Raw genomic sequence first — 9,031 nt, forward strand, 5'->3', positions numbered from 1 at the left:
GGGAAGTAGATGTAAGGGGGGCTAGAAAGTGTAAGGGAGGGAGTGCGGGGAGGGGAAGGTACTTGGGGGAGGAGAGTGCAGAGAGTGGAAGGCATTCGTGGAGGAGGGAATAAGGGGGGATATCCAGATGAATGTACAAGGGACGGTCTGTAGTCAATAATTGCCTCTTGGGGAGCAAACCGAGGGTGGACGTTGTAGGAGGGAATGGTGAGTGTGAGAGGGAGGGCGCATCGGTAACAGTAGAAGGGACGGCGAGGGTGGTTGGTGGAGACTTGGAGGCAGACACAGATCCTGGGGTGGGGAGGAGGAGGTCAGGGAATGTGCACATTCACCTGGACATCCTGGAACGACAAGGTTTTGAGTTGGTAAGTGACAGTGGGGAGGTGGAAGGTGATGCCGGGGTGTCAACAGTGGTGGTGGAAAGGACATGGGTGACTGGGGAAGGGGAAAGGACAGGGGAGCTGATGATATACTTGACCACGATCATGGTTGTTGAAATCGAAAGTGAGAGGAGTCTCGCTTTGCACGGGCACAGGTGCTGCGTGGGGGTGTGATCAGTGGGTGGGCGGAGATGCAGGTCGGCTCAGATGGACAACTGAAAGGGAACCCCAGCAGGCAGCATTGAAAATGCTTGGGACAGTAAGATGAATGCGATGAATTAAGGCTCTCAGAGTGCATGCATGAGGCTCCAAAAGGACCTGCCGCACACAATTCTCCCTCCAAAGTTACCCGTGGTCCAGCTGCATGCAGTGGAAATGCTAGTGGCGGGGGTGTTGTGGTGGAGGGGTGCAGTGGCCGGACTCGTGAAGCTATCAAACTCACTGATGGCTACTGCAATGGAGTGAAGGTCTGCGCCCATCTCCGCATTCTGCTGGACCAGAGTCTCTATGGCATCCTCCATCCTTCCCCTGGAGACCTCCATACGTTTACATGTGGGCACCACTTCATCAGAGAGCAGGTAGACGCACTCCTCCAACTCATGTGCCACTCTGTTGAGGGCTTCCAACAGCTCTGCATTATTTTCTCCCACCTTCTGCTGACTCTCCGATGAGTTGGAAGGCTGGATCCAGAGGCTCGTCATCTGACTCGGGCCTCACAGATGCCTCTTCCCCAGCAGTCCTCTTAAGTGCTGGGGAACTCGGCTGAACCTGCCTCCTCCTGCTGCAGACACGTGTCCATGTGGTGACCACCAGATTGTGAGCCTGAGTTGTAGGATCAGAATTCGCTCCAACTGGGAAATTTATGGAATGTAATTTTTAACTCACGGACCTGTTTTGCCCTTATGATTAGGGCTATGAATTACAAAAGCCAAGCTGCAGTCAGCAATACAAGGCTGGGCAGCAAGGGGTTAATCTGGACACAGTCAAAAAAACAGTGACTCATCAAAAGGGTTTGGCCATTGACTGACTGCTATCAGAGAACAATGGTACTAGGGAAATTCCATTACCTGTCATCAACTAATGCAATCAAGAAGTCTGATTACCCAATACAATGGCACAAAGAACATATCACCAATACAGTACAATCAAGAAATTATGCAATTAAGGTCTGCACCACAGGCAACTGTACTGGAATAGGGTCATTCAAACCTTTATTAATTTTTGAGCCAGGTGCTGTTACTGTGCTGTTACTGTGCCACCTCAAACAGCAGGAGAATTGCTCATACAATGAGAACTGATAATATTCATCTGGATACACCTTCCATGTAAAATCCTCTATTGTTCCAACCAGCAGGAGCTGATGACACTTGTCTGGACTTTGCATGGAATCAACTAAATGGACATTGGAACAACAGGAAATATGTTTTGACATGTCTGGATTAAATTATTATAAAAAAAGATCAGATCTGAGTATCTGGGTTGCAGTTGGAAGGAGGGTCAGGGCTGGTCACCTTGACCAGGCCTACATTCTACACCAGACAGAACAGCCATGTTGGGGATTGTAAGTGTTTTCAGTCATATTGTGGTGATGTTGGCCTGAAGGTTTTGGTCTGCAGTCAGAAGAAGGGTTGAGTTTGGTCACCTTGACTCAGGCCTACAGTCAACACCAGACAGGCCAGCCGTGTTGGGGATTGTAAGTTTCAGCCAAATCATAGTGATATTGGTCTGAGGTTTTGTGAAGGTTTGGGGTGAAAACTTGGTGTTTTTTTTGCTGGTACCTTGTAACTTGTTTCAGCCATATCTTGGTGATATTAGCCTGAGAGGTTTTTTCTTAAGGTTTCAGGACAAGATGTGATGTTTTGCCTGTGTTTTTGTAAGTTTAAACTGAGTTGTGGGGACTTTGTGTGGAGTTAGCATTTTTGTAAGTTTGAGCCCGAGTTGTGGTGACTTCGGGTCGGGTACTGGGAACGGGTCGTTTTAAATTTTGGGGTTTTGTACTGTGGGGTTGTGGGCGATTCAATAAAGCAATTGCGAATTATCAGAAATAACTTGTCTCGCTGGTCATTCTGCTCAAGTCATACACTTGTGAATCTGGTGTCACTAACTTGAGTGTGGGGAGGGTCTCTGAGGGAAAAGGGAATCCCCTACAGAATTGGCGAATGCGACAGGACACCTGTAGGTGATATGGCTGAACAGATGGCACCATGGACAAAGTGGGGGAGGAAAAGTGATCGTGCCATGACAATGGAAATGAGGTTACAGAAGTCTATCTGTGAGAAGATAAAGCCAAGTGAGGCCTGGTTAAGGGAAATAGCTAATTCAGAGGATCCATTAGGAAGGGTCGAGGGGTGGACTGAGTCATCCCAGAGGCGAAAGAAGATAGAAGAGGTGGTGTGGTTGTATGGACACGACCATCAATATCGTAAAGATCAGTGTGAAAATATTAAACTCAATCAAGAAGTAGAGATTCTGAGGAAGCAAGCCTCAGACAGGGAAGCGGTAGTTAACCGCTTGATGAAGGAACTTGAGGAGCTAAAGACAGAAAGGGCCACAGAACAGTCAGGACAGAAACAGACAGTGAGTTTTATCAGGGCCAAGTCTGTAAGGTAGAGAAAGAGAGAAGCGAATATTGGAGGTTATATTATGAGGTCAAGGTACAGGCTCAGGGCTTGAAGACTGTGAGGGTATGAAGGCAGCTTACCATTTGGCGAAGGAACAGAAGAGGGACAAGGTCTCACTTGAAGTAGAGAAGTTGTCTAATAAACAGGTCCAGACACTGCTTACTGAGTGCCTGGAGGAGGGGAACAGAGAACCTTTTGCAGAAGCTGTGTTCATTCAAGGATGGATGGTGGAGAAAAAGCTAAGAGCTGAAAAGGTAACAGACCTTTTTGTTAGAGCAGTTTATTGTGCTGAGAAATGTGGCAAGGTTTTTTTAGGAGTCAGAGAATGTAAGATGCAGGGGAAGCAAGGGAATTCGGAACTTAAAAAGGAAAATGGCCATTCTTGAATGAACACAACTTCTGCAAAAGGGACTCTGTGCCCTGCCTCCAGGCACTCAGTGAGCAGTGTCTCAACCTGTTTATTAGACAACTTCTCTACTGGTCCCTGGTGAGATGAAGAGAGATGAACTCCTCTGTCAGCGAGGCCATGGTCCAGCTGTGTGCATAAGATTGAGATATAAGAGAAACTTTGGGGTCATGGAAAATGGTTAGGGGAAAGTAAGAAATTAAGTTGATATGCCTACAGTATAGTTAAAATGCCAAGTGAACGTTATAAAAAACCTTGTGTGTATATGCGTGGATTCAGTTTCTATCTGTGTGTTTTAATAGAGTGCCTTGTTTGAATTTGTGTGCCTGTGCTCCAGTGTTCAGTGTCTGTCACTGAGTGGATGTTGGAAGTGTTAAATCCAAATGTGTTGTATGCTTGTGCTGAGTGAGAGAGAAAGAGGTAGAGGAGGTCCTCTCCCATGTGGTGCAAGCCTGCTCTTAGGTTTAAATTTTGACTGAAGTTAGGATGTTACACTGTATTGTGAAAATGCACCTTTTCTTGAGTCCCTGCTGTTCCAAAAGGTACCTTGAAGAACGAAGACCATGAGAACCCAAGACTTTTAAGTTATTTTCTTTGTCCCTGTGTAAAACACGCGCTACATTAATTGGTTTGAGTTGATTAAGTTAAAGGAATATTGTGGAGATGGAGTTGGAAGCTTCCAAAATGGAGAGAATGTGTGCATGATAAAGATTTTGCGTGGGTGAGTATGTTTGAAAATTTCTCCTGAAACTGCAATGTCTATCTTAAAAGGTGTAAATAGTAAGTAAAATCTTCAAGGTTTGAACCTGGAGTCATGATTACTGGCCAGAATCATGATTCCAGGGTACTTTGATAAACATTTTGGAATTTTAATCCGGATACAAATTCACACATGTGAGAGCGAAGGTAGTTTTAATGTTTGGTAGGGTTGATTGGAATCCGGGATCTTTGAAGTGATCATGGCTAATCCTAATTGGATTGGTTTTGGGTTAGAAACTTATTACAAAATTTAAAGATTCAGGAATTTTGTCCCTTGAAAAGGGAAAACTTTGAGATTGGATACTGCTAATTGGAACTTGAGTTCAGACTGGCAAAAGTAGGGGAAATAAAAAAGAGACCTTGGAATATTTAAACAATTGAAAGGTAACTTAAAATACTGTCTGAGGAGAATGTTAGGAAATCTGAGGAAGTGTGTAAAAGATATCATGAGAATTCAAAACGTAGAAACAGTTTCTGACTTTTAAATTTATTTGAATTGGGCATTATAACATTTTTAAGTTCCTCAAGTGTCAGATGTGTTTGGACAAATTAACCCATCTTGCCCCGAGCAAAATGGATCTTTTGTGTTTTTCTTACAGGTAAACTGCAAGTAATAAGATCTACAGTAGCTTCAACAAAAGAGTCATGGACTAATGACTTTGTTTTTTAAAAAAAAAGGCTAAGAGGAATTTAGCCTTAACCCATTCAGGATATTGGTTATTTCCTAAACAAAGTGGTTGAGTATGGGAAATCTGATGTAAACACATTGACCAATGAGTATCAGACTTTTCAAAACCAGTAAGTCTGGGCACAAGAAATTGGAATTGATGAATTAATTTTAATTCATATGGGTTGGTACTCTAAACATTTTGAGGGAAAATTATCTGAAATTCAAAAGGATTCTAGGAAAACAAAAAGGCATACACAGCCTAGGTGGTTTCTTTTGAGGAAGAAGTGAATTAAATATTAAAAGAAACCTGTCTGCCCAACAACACTGTTATTTGGATTTAGAAATGTGAAAGGTGCTATGTAATTTAGCAAGTTACTTTTGAAAACTATGATGTCATCTAAGATAAAGATCAAACAAGTAAGCCATGTTGATGCCTGGAATCAAATGAAACTGTTTGATTTCTGTTCTAAAAATATTATGAGAATGTTTTTTAGACTGTATAATTTCTCCAGGGCTCAGAATGAGATAGGATGGTAACTAGTGGGATGTGTAAAATTGAATGAGAGGAGGTGAATCGATGGTAGGAGTTAGAGACAGACCAGCCGTGTTGGGGATTGTAAGTTTCAGCCAAACCGTAGTGATGTTGGTCTGAGGGTTTTGTGAAGGTTTGGGTGAAAACTTGATGTTTTTTTACTGGTACCTTGTAACTTGTTTCAATCATATCTTAGTGATAATGGTCTGATGGGTCTTTTAAGATTTCAGGACAAGACGCGGTGTTTTGCCGTGTTTTTTAAGTTTAAACCCGAGTCGTGGTGACTTTGCGTGGAGTTAGCATTTTTGTAAGTTTAAACCCAAGTCGTGGTGTCAAGAACTTGGGTGTGGGGACAGAGCCTCCTCTAGATCTAGGTGCCACCAAGGTGTGTGTCTCTGTGCTGGTGGAGGGTGTGGTTAAGCGCTGTTGTGGGTCTCCCAAGCTGCTTATTTCCAGCTCTTCAATGGTGGAGGTGCCCTCTTGGCTGAAGGTGAAGATGTGAATGGAGCTGAGGGACTGGTTGGCTGACGGTTTCAGTCGCTTGGCAGAGTTCCTTGTGAACCAAAATACCTCAGATTAAATATTTTGACCCCAGCACCGGGTCAAATGAATGAACAGGTTGTCAGTTTTTGTAGAATTACAACTTTCCCTGAGCAGTTGACTACACATATGCCCTGATATGCTCCCACTGTCAACCCTCAGCATTTCATTAAGGGATCTAATTCCTTGCACAAACATGTCAACTCTTGTGAATTGGTTGTGAGAGATGCAACTGCTCAGTCAAATTTAGCTTGTCACGTTATCTTGCAACAGGGCTGTGAAAAGTTTGGATTTTTAATTGTCTTCCTCTGGACACACACCCAATCAGTCATGGATGGGATGGTTGCCAAATTTATTGATGACTCAAAGATAAGTAGGAAAGTACATTGTGAAGAGAACATAAGGAGGCTACAAAAAGATATAGATAGGTTAAGTAAGTGGGCAAAGGTCTAGTAAATGGAGTATAATGTGGGAAAATATGAAGTTGTCCATTTTGGCACCATTATCTAAATGGTGAGAGATTGCAGAGCTCTGAGATGCAGAGGGATCTGGGTGTCTTAGTGCATGAATCGCAAAAGGTCAGTATGCAGTTACAGCAAGTAATTAGGAAAGCGAATAGAATGTTTTCATTTATTGCGAGAGGAACTGAATACAAAAGTAGGGAGGTTATGCTTCAGTTATACAGAGCACTAGTGAGACCACATCTGGAACACTGTGTACAGTATTGGTCACCTTATTTAAGGAAGAATGTAAATGCGTTGGAAGCATTTCAAAGAAGGTTTACCAGACTAATACCTGGAATGGGTGGGTTGTCTTATGAGGAAAGGTTGGACAGGCTAGGCTTGTATCCGTTGGAGTTTAAAAGAGTAAGGGGCAATTTGATTGAAACATATAAGATCCTGAGGGGTCTTGACAGGGTGGATGTGGAGAGGATGTTTCCTCTTATGGGAGAAGCTAGAACTAGGGGTCACTGTTTAAAAATAAGGGGTCACCCGTTTAAAACAGAGATGAGGTGAAATTTTTTTCTCTCAGATGACCATGAGTGTTTGTCTCTTCCTGAAAAGGCAGTGGAAGCAGAGTCTTTGAATATTTTTAAGGCAGAGGTAAATAGGTTCTTGGTAAGCGTGGGGGTGATAGGTTATCTGAGGTTACTATCAGATCAGCCATGATGCTCCGGAGCAGAATCAATGGGCCAGATGGCCAACTCCTGCTCCTTGTTCGTGTGTTCGTATATAGCCAAGGATGTGCCCAGACTCTGAAGTGCCAATGGGAGAGGAAACCAGAAGGGAAGCCTTACAAGAAATGTTGCCTTGTTGAACCTGGAGCCTGAACGATTACTCTCAATGAAGTATTTTGAGATATTGAAGAGGCATTGGGTATATCAGTGAGGTATTCTGCTGCATGAGTTACGGGGTGATGTAGCACCTGGTCCTGAAGTTTGTGCTGCGGCTGGAAAGAAAGGATCTGTCAGCTGATGGGACACTCGGCCTCACCAACATGGAAAAGGTAAGGGCAAAATACTGCAGATGCTGTAAATCTGAAACAAAAACAGAAAATGCTGGAAAAAACTCAGGTCTAACAGCATCTGTGGAGGGAAAAACAGAGTTAACGTTTCGAGTCCATACAGACTCTTCTTCAAGAGTCATATGGACTGGAAAAGTTAACTCTGTTTTTCCCTCCACAGGTGGAAACGTTAACTCTGTTTTTCCCTCCACAGATGCTGTTAGACCTGCTGAGTTTTTCCAGCATTTTCTGTTTTTGTGTGGAAAGGGTAAAAGTCCCCGAGGAGGAGGGACCTAGAGTTCCGGGCTCATTCACGAAAAGAGTCAGGTACCCTTGTACCGAGCGACCACATGCTGCTCCCTGAGACCTGGGATTGGGCAAGGGGAGGAAAGGTGAGGCCAAGGGTAAGAGAAGAAGACCCCCGCTTATAGACTTCTGCTTTTAGACCCCATACTTGGTGGGGGACGAAGGATTGAGCCTTCCAACAAACAGAGACCTATACTTTCAATGGAGGCAATTCGGAGAAGGTTCACTAGGTTGATTCCTGGGATGAAGGGGTTGTCTTATGAGGAAACGTTGAACAGGTTGGGCCTATATTCAAAGCTTAGAAGAATGAGAGATGATCTTATTGAAACTTTTAAGATTCTGAAAAGGCTTGTTAGGGCACATTTTAGAACTAGGTGGTAGAGTTTCAGAATAAGAGGTCTCTCATTTAAAAAGACACGGAACAATTTCCTCTCTGAGATGATCATTAATCTTTGGAATTTTCTACCCCAGAGAGCAACGGGTGTTGGGTAATCAAATATATTCATTGCTGAGTTAGATTTTTGATCTGCAAGGGAGTTGAGGGTTATGGGGTGCAGGCAGCAAAGTGGAGGTGAGGCCATGATCAAATCAGCCATGATCCTATTGAATGGTGGAGCCGCAGGCTCAAGGGGCTAAATGGCCTACTCCTGTTCCTCTTTCTTATGTACCCCATTGTTATGAGCAAGCCAGCAACTAAACTTCCCTGAGGGGTCCTGCTTCGGTTATTAGGCCCCTCAAGGGGTCAAAAGTCCATCTTAGGCAGCCACACTGGATACCTGACAAATAACCTGAATCAATCTCGGGACAAATATTCTTCAGGTAACCAAGGACAAAGGGTATTGGTCTCTGGCAGTACATCAAAAAGGGGAATACAGGAGTGCTGCTTTGGGCTGCATTAAAGTGCTTCAGTTGGAGTTTGGTGAGAGAGGGACTTTTAAGGGTTAATTTCTATCTAAAGTCTAATCTTTCTTTAATTTAGCAACTAACTAAAAGTTGCTCTTTGGGTTGGGAGAAGGTGAGTTTTAGTCCAGCATTAAAACAGGGCTTATACATGTTCTACCTGCAGCTTTAGCTAGTTACTTAGATATCTGGTTTCAACAGGTTTGCAGAAGCTAGGTTCAGACAGAACTAAAGCAGACCATCTACAGTGCTGCTTTTGTCTGAACTGGAGTGCTGCTTTAGAGTGTATCAGTTGGAGTTTGGTGAGAGGGGGAGTTTGGTAAAGCGAGAAGGAGGGACCCTTTCATTTTCTACCTTTCCTCAGTAAGAAGAGCGGTGGCCTTGGTAAGTAGGACCTCATGAATATTTCTGCCG

This window comes from Cetorhinus maximus, chromosome 5 (assembly GCF_964194155.1).
Source record: "Cetorhinus maximus chromosome 5, sCetMax3.hap1.1, whole genome shotgun sequence".
Classification (NCBI taxonomy): domain Eukaryota; kingdom Metazoa; phylum Chordata; class Chondrichthyes; order Lamniformes; family Cetorhinidae; genus Cetorhinus; species Cetorhinus maximus.